Consider the following 12,836-nt stretch of genomic DNA (forward strand, 5'->3'; position numbering starts at 1 on the left):
TCTATTCAGATTTGTTTTGTGGGTGGAAGGTAGTCAGACAAATAAACTTACTATTTTTTTTTCTATTTTAAATCCCTAATACAATAATGATTGTCAGGGTTGTGTTTGACCTCAAGGGGATGAGGTGGGTGTGGCCAGGGTGGGGGTGGCCAGCTCAACATCACTCGTGTTGGGGGCACCTATGGTGGCCGGAGCACTCTACCGGTGAAAATGGGCTCCCGTGCTCCATTTTCGGCTGCGACGGCCTCCTGGAACCTTCTGGCAGTGTAAATTAAGCTCAGGAGAGCTGTACCCAGCCTTCACAAGTTTCGTTTTCGGCTGCGATAGCCTCCTGCAACCCTCTGCCAGTGAAAATGGAGCTCAGGGGGGCTGTGTTCAGTCCTCCTGAGCTCCATTTTTACTGACAGAGGCACTGCCGGCCAGTCCTTTGCTGTTTCCAGGGTCGCCCCACAGGCCGGATCCAGCCCCTGGGCCTCGAGTTTGCCTTAGAGTGTGTGAAACATAAGACATAAGACACTTATAACCTCTCCTGCCTTTCTGTAATAAAATATTTAAATATTTAAATATTGAATATTTCCTATAGGAGAGATTACAACAATACAACAGAACAACAGAACAACAGAACAACAGAACAACAGAACAACAGAACAACAGAACAACAGAACAACAGAACAACAGAACAACAGAACAACAGAACAACAGAACAACAGAACAACAGAACAACAGAACAACAGAACAACAGAACAATACAACAATACAATAATACAAACAATAATACAATAATACAATAATACAAACAATAATACAATAATACAAACAATAATACAATAATACAATAGTAGAGTTGGAAGGGACCTTGGAGGTCTTCTAGTCCAACCCCTTGCCTAGGCAGGAAACCCTATACCATTTCAGACAAATGGCTATCCAACATCTTCTTAAAGACTTCCAGTGTTGGGGCATTCACAACTTCTGGAGGCAACTTCTGTCCCACTGATTAATTGTTCTAACTGTCAGGAAATTTCCCTTCAGTTCTAAGTTGCTTCTCTCCTTGATTAGTTTCCACCCATTGCTTCTTGTTCGTCTTCTTTTTCTAGATGAGTGGAATAAAAATGTATCAATTTGGAGGAAAAGCAAATCTTACTGGGAATAAATAAGATCATTTTTTTAAAAAAAAGAGAAAACGTAAACTTTAATTTTAAATATTGACATGCAAATATTCAGCAGTGGGAAAAAATCAAGTTGCAGAGCTACTCTGATGATTAGAGAACGATGCTCATTTTTTAAAAAACGAAATGCAAGAATGTTATGCTCTGAATAAGCCACAGGATGGCAATGGTCGGCTAAAAATAGCATCTCTCCATCCATCTCAAAATCCAAGTAAAGAGAAGAGAGAATCATTATCATCAGAAAATGTTAAAGAGAAGAGAAAGATTAGATCCTTGGGAACTTGCCTGAACCCTCAATGTTGGCATTAAAAACTCAATTTCCTAAATTATACAGAGAATTTAAAAAATCTTTGATTTAGCAAAGGTTATAATCCAAACTTAACCTTCATGCTAAACTTGTTATCTACTACTGTAGAAATAGTCTTTAAACCAATGTTTCCTTTGTTTTTTTCAATTCACTTGTACTTTTTTCATAGATTTCTGGAGATGGTGCATTCTATTTCATTTTTAGTCTATACTCAGAGACTTCTGTCTCATTTTAAAATGAATAAGCCCCCCTTTTTTTAGTCCCCAGAGGCACTAGTTGACTCAGTCTTTGGGTGACAAACTGCATCACTCCTTCCTAAAGATATTGGCACTGTCTATACTCTGCTTGACAGAATATATATTGGGAATGTGTGAGTCAGTGGTGGGTTTCAAAAATTGTTTGAACCTACTCTGTGGGTGTGGCCTCCTTCATGGGAGTGGCTTGCTGCCCATGTGACCGGATGGGAGTGGCTTGCCACCCATGTGACCGGATATGAAGATGCCGACGACACTTGTCAGAACCACCTTAAATTACCTCACACACAGCCCTGGCATGCATAAGAATATGATGCAAACTTGTTTTTTAAAAGGCATCTTTGGTTTGCCTTAAAACAACTTCAACACACGCAATGTTCTGATTGCACCACAAACGCAGTAGTCATCCTTACCTTTCACAGAGGCCCTGAGTTTTATAAATATGAGCATGATAGTTTAGAATAATCATATCCAAGGACCAGTGGTGGGTTTCAAAAAAATTTGGAACCTCTTCTGTAGGTGTGGCCTGCTTTCCGGGTCCACTGGTGGAACCTCTTCTAACCAGTTCAGTAGATTTGAAGAACCGGTTCTACTGAATAGGTGCGAACTGGTAGGAACCCACCTCTGGTGTGAGTTCTCCATAAGGGTATAACATTTGGCACAATATACTTATGTCATCATTAAAGCTTCCAATTGAATCTACTGCTCATTCAGCAAAGGATGAACTGCTGCATGTCTATGTAAATATTTATATTTTATTTATCTATATCCCATCTGTATTATTTTTATTAAAAATTCAAAGCGGCGAACATACCTAATACTCCTGCTTCCTCCCATTTCCCCCCACAACAAACACCCTGTGAGGTGTGTTTGGCTGAGAGAGAGAAAGAGAGCGACTGGCCCAGTGGTGGGTTTCAAAAATTGTTCGAAACTACTCTGTGGGTGTGGCCTCCTTTGTGGGAGTGGCTTGCCGCCCATGTGACCAGATGGGAGTGGCTTGCCACCCATGTGACCAGATATGAAATTATGAATTAGTACTTAGGTTGGTCCAAGTAGCTATTCAGAAACTCTGGCATTGAAGCATGCAAGTCTTAAAGCTGTCAAGTTACAAGATCCTTGCACCCCTAACCCTTTAGGAAAAAAAACTAGAGGTCTTCAAACCTGACAGCTTTAAGACTTGTGGACTTCAACTCCCAGAATTCCTCCTCCAGTCACGTTGGCTCAGGAACTCTGGCATTGAAGCACGCAAGTCTTAAAGTTGTCAAGTTACAAGATCCTTGCACCCCTAACCCTTTAGCAGTGGGTTTCAAAAGTTTTTGGAACCTCTTCTGTAATTGTGGCCTGCTTTCCGGGTCCACTGGTGGAACCTCTTCTAACCGGTCCGGTAGATTTGATGAACCGGTTCTACCGAATAGGTGCGAACTGGTAGGAACCCACCTCTGGACTGGCCCAAACTAACCCAACTGGCTTTCACATCTAAGACAGGACTAGAATTAATACAATTCAATACAATAGCAGAGTTGGAAGGGACCTTGGATTTTCTAGTCCAACTTCTACTCCAATTCATAGACTCCCAGTTTCAAACCTGGTGCCTTAACCAGTAGATCTGCCTGATTATATCCCATTGATAACATCAAATGGGCTCTCAAGAAATCACATGCATTTTGTAAAATGTAGTACAGAAATGCAAACCAATTTCAAAATTGGAACAATTGCATTTGAGCTAATATAGGTGCTTCTTTTAATGTACACGTGGCAATATTTCCCTAAGTCTTGCAGCTGTAAATTGCAGTGATATTAATGTAAAACGTATGTGTCAAAGAGAAGGGGGAATGGAAAACAGTAAAAATAAATCCTTGTGGGGGGGACGGGCATGCAAAGTGGAATATTTTGCCACCGGAAAAGTCTAATTTTTCATTTTACACCATCCATCCATACATATGAGGATACAAAAATGAGCTTGTTCTAATGGAGACTCATCAACTCCAGGGCAATATTTATTACTAATATTCTAGCATTTGCAATATCCCTGCTGCCAAAACAGTCTTTTGGCATTCTGAGCCCTTTGCTTGTGGAAACGTTAGAAGGGAATTGCACATTGGAGGAAGGAATGATTCAAGATCTAAGAACACAGCATTGAAAAGTTTCCCCAAGAGTATAATATTTCAACTTCCTTGTATTGAAGGAAAGCGTACTACACCTAAACCACCCGTGTTTATCAAATCCCCGAAACATTGCTGGATTTTTCCTGATTTCCTTACGTTTTTTCCTTTCCTGCCTCTGATTTCTTCAGTATTCTTGTGGCAGATGTTCCAATATTTGGTCTAAATTTATATGATGCAAATAGAAAGGAGGAGGAGGGAGAGGGGGAAGGGGGAGGGATGATGGACATATAGCAATAGCAATAGCAGTTAGACTTATATACCGCTTCATAGGGCTTTCAGCCCTCTCTAAGTGGTTTACAGAGTCAGCATATCGCCCCCAACAATCTGGGTCCTCATTTCACCCACCTCGGAAGGATGGAAGGCTGAGTCAACCCTGAGCCGGTGAGATTTGAACTGCCGAACTGCCGAACTAGCAGTCAGCTGAAGTAGCCTGCAGTACTGCACTCTAACCACTGCGCCACCTCGGCTTTTTATAATATTGCCATTCAGATACGATTATAGTTCTTGGGGAAAAGAAATTTGGGATGCTTGTTTCCTCTTTTACTTAGCACACAGGAACTGACTAATCAGTGGTAGGATTCAGCCGGTTCACACCTATTCGGGAGAACTGGTTGGTAACTTTCCAGGCAGTTTGAAGAACCAGTTGTTGGAAGAAATCTTTTGTTTTTTCCCACTTTACAGGGCTAATCCTGTAAGGAAGGCAGGAAGGAAACATTCCGGTGTCGTTTCTAGCCTCATCGTTGTTGACCTGCTTACAGAAACTGTCTCTCTGGTTAACCCTGATGACATTGTAAGAACTAATGCGAAGCGCCCATCGACGGGAGTGACGTTGAGTTGGCCACACCCACCCAGTCATGTGACCACTGAGCCCCACCTACCCAGCTGGCCATTAGGGCAGAGAACCGGTTGTTAAATTATTTGAATCCCACCACTGTGACTAATGATCAGTTGTTAATAAGGAGTAGCAGCATCTCCTAGAAATAGAACAGTATGGAGTGTCAGGATGAGGCCCATAATTAAGGAGAGTGAGACGGCTGAAAATTATTGGTGTCATAACAGGAGACATCTTAACTGGATTTGTGATGTTTATTGCCAGTGATGGAGGGTGCACATTATGCAATTTACTTCCCTCAGTATTCGAATTATTGATAAGCTTTGATAAGTGTGCCAGAGGTGGGTTCCTACCAATTCGCACCAGTTCGGCAGAACTGGTTTGTCAAATCTACCGAACCGGTTAGAAGAGGTTCCACCAGTGGACCCGGAAAGCAGGCCACACCTACAGAAGAGGTTCCAAAATTTTTTGAAACCCACCACTGATGTGTGCCATGGACTACTCTGCCTCAGGTGAAAAAGTGCCTGGGCCCAACCCTATCAGGTACCTCCATAATTGGTTAATGATAACAGAGTTGTCAGAAATGTTATATGTATATCAGTGCTACTGTGCCTGTGAGCACCTCTCCATTTAATAATTAGGAAAGAAAGTCCATGAGACTCCATACGTAGAAAATCAAATGTACTTTTACTAATTAAAAATGGTTAAAGAGCGGTTGCATAGCGAAGTCTGAATAATTAGGCGCGAAAGCAGTTGATATATAGAATAGCCCATTCCACTCCCCCTGGCATCATAGGCCTAGTCCAATCACAAGTCCTTCAAGTGTCAGGTGTGAGATAACTTCAAAAGGCATCACGAAGATGGAATGTCGGTGCCGTTAGTCCAGGCGGGAAACACCCACGCATGCGTAGTCTGACCCTCCAGTAAACTCCAGAACATTCCTCCAGCACATCGAGTAACCCCACCCAAATACCATGCTCTCCCTCCCCGTTTCATGGCAGCTGAAGCAACAGCAAAGCAGAAGCTGACAGTGCCCTTTTCAGTGTCTGAAGGAAGAATGCCCTTCAACTAGAAGAGGAGAGAAGAAAGTTAGACCACTTTAATGAGACAATTCTTCTCTTTATTTCTCTCCGTAGCTGAGAATGTCAGCATGCTATTGCTACAATTAAACAAATACACTTCAAAATACACATATAAACCAGATGGATGCAAAAGAACTTGTTCCTTAACGAAGGTGTGAGAGAAAACCCAGTTGTTTATGGGACGGGAAATTTCCTGGATTTCTGTGGTTGCAAATATTCAGGAATACGTGCCGACATGGCTTTACCAGCACAGAAGCTTTGTGAGAAAGGCATGCTCTTGGATAAATCCTGCTGTGTTGTTCACGTCATGAAAGGAAACAGCAGCATCCCTACTCCATCCCTACTCTTCGTGGGGCTGGTTACAGAAGCATTTCTGTAGAGCCAAGGTGGCGCAGTGGTTAAATGCAGCACTGCAGGCTACTGCTAGATCAGCAGGTCAGCGGTTCAAATCTCACCGGCTCAGGGTTGACTCAGCCTTCCATCCTTCCGAGGTGGGTAAAATGAGGACCCGGATTGTTGTTGGGGGCAATATGCTGACTCTCTGTAAACCGCTTAGAGAGGCCTGAAAGGCCTATGAAGCGGTATATAAGTCTACTGCTATTGCTATTGCTATTGCATTTATTTCTGTTATTATTAGATCTTCATTATTTTACTGGAGTTGCTTCCAGCCTCTTGCGCAATCTTTTTTTATTTTTGCATTTGTTTTGCTGTTTTTGTACAGGCATTTCAGCCTCCGTTGATCACCTGTATGATGAAATAATTTTAAGTCCAGTTTTTGGCTCTTCTGAAAAATCTAATCCAGCAAAGAGAGACTTGGACTTGACATGTTATTTCTGAATGGAAATGGTTTCAACATTGGTCAAAGAGCACCTGGAGCTTTATGTTCCATTAGCTACGTTCTGTTATCACAGAATGAAGAATTATCCATTTAGAGATGCTGTTCAACTAAATGCTGGATATTTGCATATTTGCTAAGGTTAGAAGGAAAACAACCAATTGTCAGCCTCTGGCTTGCTGCTGCTTCAGCTGCCATTGAAACGGGGAGGGGGGCATGGTATTTGGGAAGGGAATCATTATGTGTGGGAGGAAGATTCTAGACGCTGTCCTGACCATCTCATTGCGCATGTGGAGGAAGGGAGTTTCCCGCCAAGGTTAACTGTCCAGCATTCCATCCTGGCAATGTCTTTTGAAGTTATCTCCCACCTGACAGTTGGGTGAATTACAATTGGACTATGGGGAGGGGATTGAATTATACATGATATTCATTGCTTTCGCGCCCAATTAACCAGATTCAGCTTTGCTTTGCTACTATTCGTTTGTAATTAGTAAAAGTACACTTAATTTCAAAAAAATGGAGTTGAGTGGTTTATTTCCTGATTATTAAATGAAGCAGCATCTGACACCAATACTCTGAATCAATACCTTTTATTTCACAGGTTTTTGAGCATTTCAGTGAACATCACAGATTCAGTGAACATTCAGGAAGCTGGTTTTTCATGGCTGGGATTTTACTGCATCCATTTTGTGTTGCTCTGGCTAAACCCTTTCTTCTCATGATGTCCTTGGTGAAAAGAAGAGGAAAAGGGAATGCAAACATCTGCTTTTTATAAGCCAGCCCAAGCCTTCATAACTTGATCTTAACAATCATGAATAATTTTCCAGTCACAATGTGATGAAGCCTGGATTGCTGTGGCTAATTACATCTCTCTCTCTCTCCCTCTCCCTCTGCCGCCCCCTCCCCTCTCTCTGAGAGCAAATAAGGAAAGTTTTCTCCATCAACAAAATACAACATAAATTCAGCTCTGCGGTCATACCCATAAATTTGTCACAAGCCATAAATACAGCACTTGGCCACATCCGTTATTTGAAAACCAGGCCGCACAAGATACTCCGAGCTGGATGTACTGGCATAATCCCGTTCGCTCTTTTTCTTCGCCTAGTTTCAGTGGTGGGATTCAAATAATTTAACAATCGGTTCTCTCCCCTAATGGCCAGCTGGGTAGGCAGGGCTCGGTGGTCACATGACTGGGTGGGCGTGGCCAACTCAAGGTCACTCAGGTCGATGGCCGCTTCGCCTTAGCTCTTACAATGTAATCAGGGTTAACCGGAGAGGCAGTTTCTGTAAGCAGGTCAACAAAGATGAGGCTAGAAACAACACCAGAATGTTTCCTTCCTGCTTTCCTTACAGGATTAGCCCTGCAAAGTGGGGAAAAACAAAAGGAGATTTCTTCCAACAACCGGTTCTCCGAACTGCTTAGAAAGTTACCAACCGGTTTTCCCGAATAGGTGCGAACTGGCTGAATTTGAAGTCCTACTCCTGAATCCAATGCATTTTGGGAAACAAATGTCGTTCCTGCACAGAATCAAATATCACAAGTTGTTCTCCAAGCCTGGATTAAACTGAGAATAAAATGGATTGGAACAGTGGTGGGATTCAAATAATTTAACAACCGGTTCTCTGCCCTAATGGCCAGCTGGGTAGGTGTGGCTTGGTGGTCATGTGACTGGGTGGGCGTGGCCAACTCAAGGTCACTCAGGTCGATGGGCGCTTCGCCTTAGCTGTGACAATGTCTTAAGGGTTAATCGGAGAGGCAGTTTCTGTAAGCAGGTCAATAAAGATTAGGCTAGAAACAACACCAGAATGTTTCCTTCCTGCCTTCCTTACAGGATTAGCCCTGTAAAGTGGAAAAAAAACAAAAGGAGATTTCTTCCAACAATCGGTTCTCCGAACTGCTTAGAAAGTTAACAACCGGTTTTCCCGAATAGGTGCGAACTGGCTGAATCCCACCACTGGATTGGAAGGGAGAGCCTTTTTTAAAAAAATAAAAAAGAAGCATGTCCAGCCGTAACATTAGACCAAGTGAGCCAAACGTCTCAAGCAGAAAATGCTGGATGGAGATGGTGCACTGCTGGTAGTCACTTACCTTTGCCTTTTGAATTTCCTGCCTCTTTTTGCTTCTGCCGGATCTACTAATAACCTGATTATAGAAATCTCCTATAAGAAGAGAAGAGAAGAAAGGAGGGAAGGAAGGAGGGAAAGAAGGAGAGAAGGAGAGAAGAAAGGAGGGAAGGAAGGAGGGAATGTAGGAGAGAAGGAAGGGGGAAGGAAGGAGGAAAGGAAGGGGGAAAGGAAGGAGAGAAGGAGAGAAGAAAGTAGGGAAGGAAGGAGGGAAGGAAGGAAGGAGAGAAGGAGAGAAGAAAGGAGGGAGGGAAGGGGGAAGGAGGGAGGGAAGGAAGAAGGGAAGGAAGGAGAGTAGGAGAGAAGAAACGAGGGAAGGAAAGAGGGAGGGAGGGAAGAAGAAGTAGGACCGTTGTAAGATAAGATGGATCTATGGGATGATAAGAAAGCAATTTTCAAGTATATTGTCAACTGTAGGGAAAAATTGTTATAAATACATATTATTAATAACAGTTATGAGATCATATAATTGTGAATGTATATATGAAATTGATAAAATAAAAAATTAATTAAAAAAAAGAAATCTGCTGGCTTAGGTGTGCTGGTAAGCATTCACAACACAATGCATGCAAAAAGTCAACTGCTAGTTTAGCCTCTTTTGGAATATAAATAGGAAAAGGTGTCAACCTCCTTCGTCTCTTCTAGAAAAATATTGTGCACCAACCCTGCTTGGAATAATGGCAAACAGCATGCAAAAAACTGGTCTAGGAAGCCAGAGTGGAAGAGATAACAGCCTGTCTCCTGGATGTGCCTCCCTCTGAAAAGCTGCTTTAGAGTTTGAGAGCCCCAGACAGACATGTAGGTAAAATTATACAAAGTTTAACCCTTTGCATCTGAATTTTAAGCACAGGTCTTAATTGAGGAGGTTAGTCACCAATCACCATGTCAATTGTGCTCTATAAGGATTCAGCCACATTTATCATTCGTCCACATCACCACACATTCTATTGCACATCTGCTTACCATTTGACAGCATGAAACAAGCAGTGCATAGGCATTCTCTTTTGTATGATTAACCGAGTGAAGGAGAGTGGAACATGCTGTCAAAGTTTGCCTCCTTCAAACACACCGTTTGCATGAATTTCTCTCTCTCTCTCTCTCTGTGAGCATCTAAAGTGGATGGATTCTTCTATAAGCAGCTTGTATAATCTGGAATCTTCTTGCTGTAGAAGGCCAAAAACAATGCAAATGGATCATATTGGAGTGAGAGGGACTCTCCATAGGTAAAAAAAAAGAGGGAGGGAGGGAGGAAGAGAGAGAAAGAACGAGAGAACGAGAACAGTTTTGCCTAATTATCTGTAGTCCTTTTCAGACAAGAAATTACAGGAGAACAGATAAAATACAAACCCGAAATCTTTCTACTGGGAATAATCAAAGGGAAATATATAGAAAGAAAATTAAGTACATATTAACACATCTGCTAATGACAGCTACAATAGCATTTGCCCAATGCTGGAAACAAAATAATACCCCCTCGGACAAATTAGTGATTAAAAAAACCTTTGGATTGTGCAGATATGGACAAATTAACACTGAAATTAAAAGATAAAGAAGAGCCGGAATATTATGAAATTTAGAACAATTAGTACAAATGGCTGCAAAACAGGAACAAAATTAATTAAGCCAAAAAACTATATATAAATATATATAGAACTGTGTATAAAGGTGTGTAACTATAGAAGTGAAATATTATATACATGTACAGGTATGATGACATAACAATGTTGATGTAACGACTGTAAGGTGTTGTAGAAGGGAAAAAATAATTAAAAAATCTGATAAAAAACGTGGACTTTTGGCAACAGATGATTGTAGTGTCTCAGTGTCAGGTAAATTACCTTTTGCGACCTGATAAAGTCAGTGGGGAAACTAAATTCACTTAACAAATGCTACTAATTGAATAACTGTAGTGATTCCTTTAACCACTATGGCAAAAAAAAAGGTCAGAAAATGGGACAAAACTCACTGTTTCACTTAACAACATAAATTCTGGGCTCAATTGCAGATGTGAGGACTACCTGTTCCCACTTTGTCCCTTCTGCAGATATTCTTTGGTGAAAGAGGATGCTTCTGTGGACAAGACAACTTATCTGGTCATCCATTGCAGAACAGGAATACTATATTGGTTGACTGCCTCTGGGAGGATTGTTTTGGGGTAATCTCAGATTTTGGATTTTGAAAATCCAGCAAACACAAAATAGTAGGACAAAGAAATACACATCTGAGTCAGATCTGTGACCTTGAGTAAACAAGCTTTCCATGATTCCAAGAACACCTCGTCCAGCCCTTCCTCCTCTTACTCTGAGAAGGAGACCGAAAGCAATAGCAATAGCAATAGCAGTTAGACTTATATACCGCTTCATAGGGCTTTCAGCCCTCTCTAAGCGGTATACAGAGTCAGCATATCGCCCCCACAGTCTGGGTCCTCATTTCACCCACCTTGGAAGGATGGAAGGCTGAGTCAACCTTGAGCCGGTGAGATTTGAACCGCTGAACTGCAGATAACAGGCAGCTGAAGTGGTCTGCAGTACTGCACCCTAACCACTGTGCCATCTTGGCTCTCCAAAGCGCTCATCACTTCATTTAAACTTGAAGATGCTTCTGAGTAATTCACTGTATGAACTTCTGACTCCACTCTGGGTAGCAAATGACTGAAATTTTCATACTGCTTTTGTCCGGACAATTTCTTTCAAAGACCGACTACTTGTGGTGTGTGGTGTGTGGTGTGTGGTGTGTGGTGTGTGGTGTGTGGTGTGTGGTGTGTGTGTGTGTGTGTGTGTGTGTAATTATGCATATGAATGATTGAAGAATGTCAGGTCCAATGTTTTGAAGCATTTTGACTCCACCCCTTTGAATTTAACAGAACAACAGAGTGGGAAGAGATCTTGGAGGTCTTCTAGTCCATCTCTCCCTATGCAAGAGGAATCCCTATACCCTTTTTGACTCCACCCCTTTGAATTTAACAGAGCAACAGAGTGGGAAGAGATCTTGGAGGTCTTCTAGTCCATCTCTCCCTATGCAAGAGGAAGCCCTATACCCTTTTTGACTCCACCCCTTTGAATTTAACAGAGCAACAGAGTGGGAAGAGATCTTGGAGGTCTTCTAGTCCATCTCTCCCTATGCAAGAGGAAGCCCTATACCCTTCCAGACAAATGACAGTCCAGTCTCTTCTTTAAAAGCCTCCATCAGTGATGGAGAACCCACAACTACTGAAGGCAAGCTAGTGAATTGTTCTCACTGTTGGGAAATTTCTCCTTGGCTCTCTGTTTCATGTTCACCAATTTTAAGGAATGTAAAGGATATCTTGGGCCGGCAAAATTTTGCCTGAGGAGTGAGTCAACATGATGGAGGGCAGCTGTGGCTTCTGATCTCAGCTGCAGCTATTTTTCCTCAGGAACATTATAGTAGGTTCTGCAAAAGGAAAGCCTGTGCCTTTTGCAGTGGGAGTTCTCTGCAGAGGCTGTTCTGCCTAGCAGAGCTCAAATTACTTGGAGCAGAGGGAGCTAGCATATGGCTAAGGAGAGACCCCCACCCTGGCTGGAAGTATATTTAAACCTTCTTCAATGAAGAACAGCGGTGCCTCCTTCCTCTGACTGATACTTCCTCCCAAACCGAGTGACAAGTATGTGCCATGTTTTATGACTGCTTAGGAAAGGGGTTTTTGCCTTGAGTGGTTTTTGTGGCACTCCAGGGACCTTAAATACCTTTTTAAAGAGATCACCCCCCCCCCCAAAAAGGCAAAGGTGGGGAAATGGGGTTGGCCAATGAGAAGGCGAGTTTGTTTTGAGCATCCACTCCTCATTGTCTCCGCAGCAGCAGCAGCCCCTGCAGCCACAGGCTTCCAATAGCAGCCGAATTTTGGAGAGCCCGTGCCTCTTGCCAGATAATCCAGAGGTGGCAACAGAAGTAGCAGCAGCTGCGTGGGGGATATGAATGGGACTCCTTCTCTCTCTCGACTCAGGGAAAGGCTGCCAAACTCTTACAAGCTGGGGAAGGGAAGAAGAGCCGGCAACTTACACAGGCAAAAGTAGTTATGTTTCTCTGCCTCTCCTGAATCTGTGGGAAGTAAAG

Source organism: Thamnophis sirtalis, unplaced genomic scaffold, assembly GCF_051295495.1.
Source record: "Thamnophis sirtalis isolate CommonGarterSnake01/CBP01778 unplaced genomic scaffold, rThaSir2_p1.2 scaffold_12, whole genome shotgun sequence".
Classification (NCBI taxonomy): domain Eukaryota; kingdom Metazoa; phylum Chordata; class Lepidosauria; order Squamata; family Natricidae; genus Thamnophis; species Thamnophis sirtalis.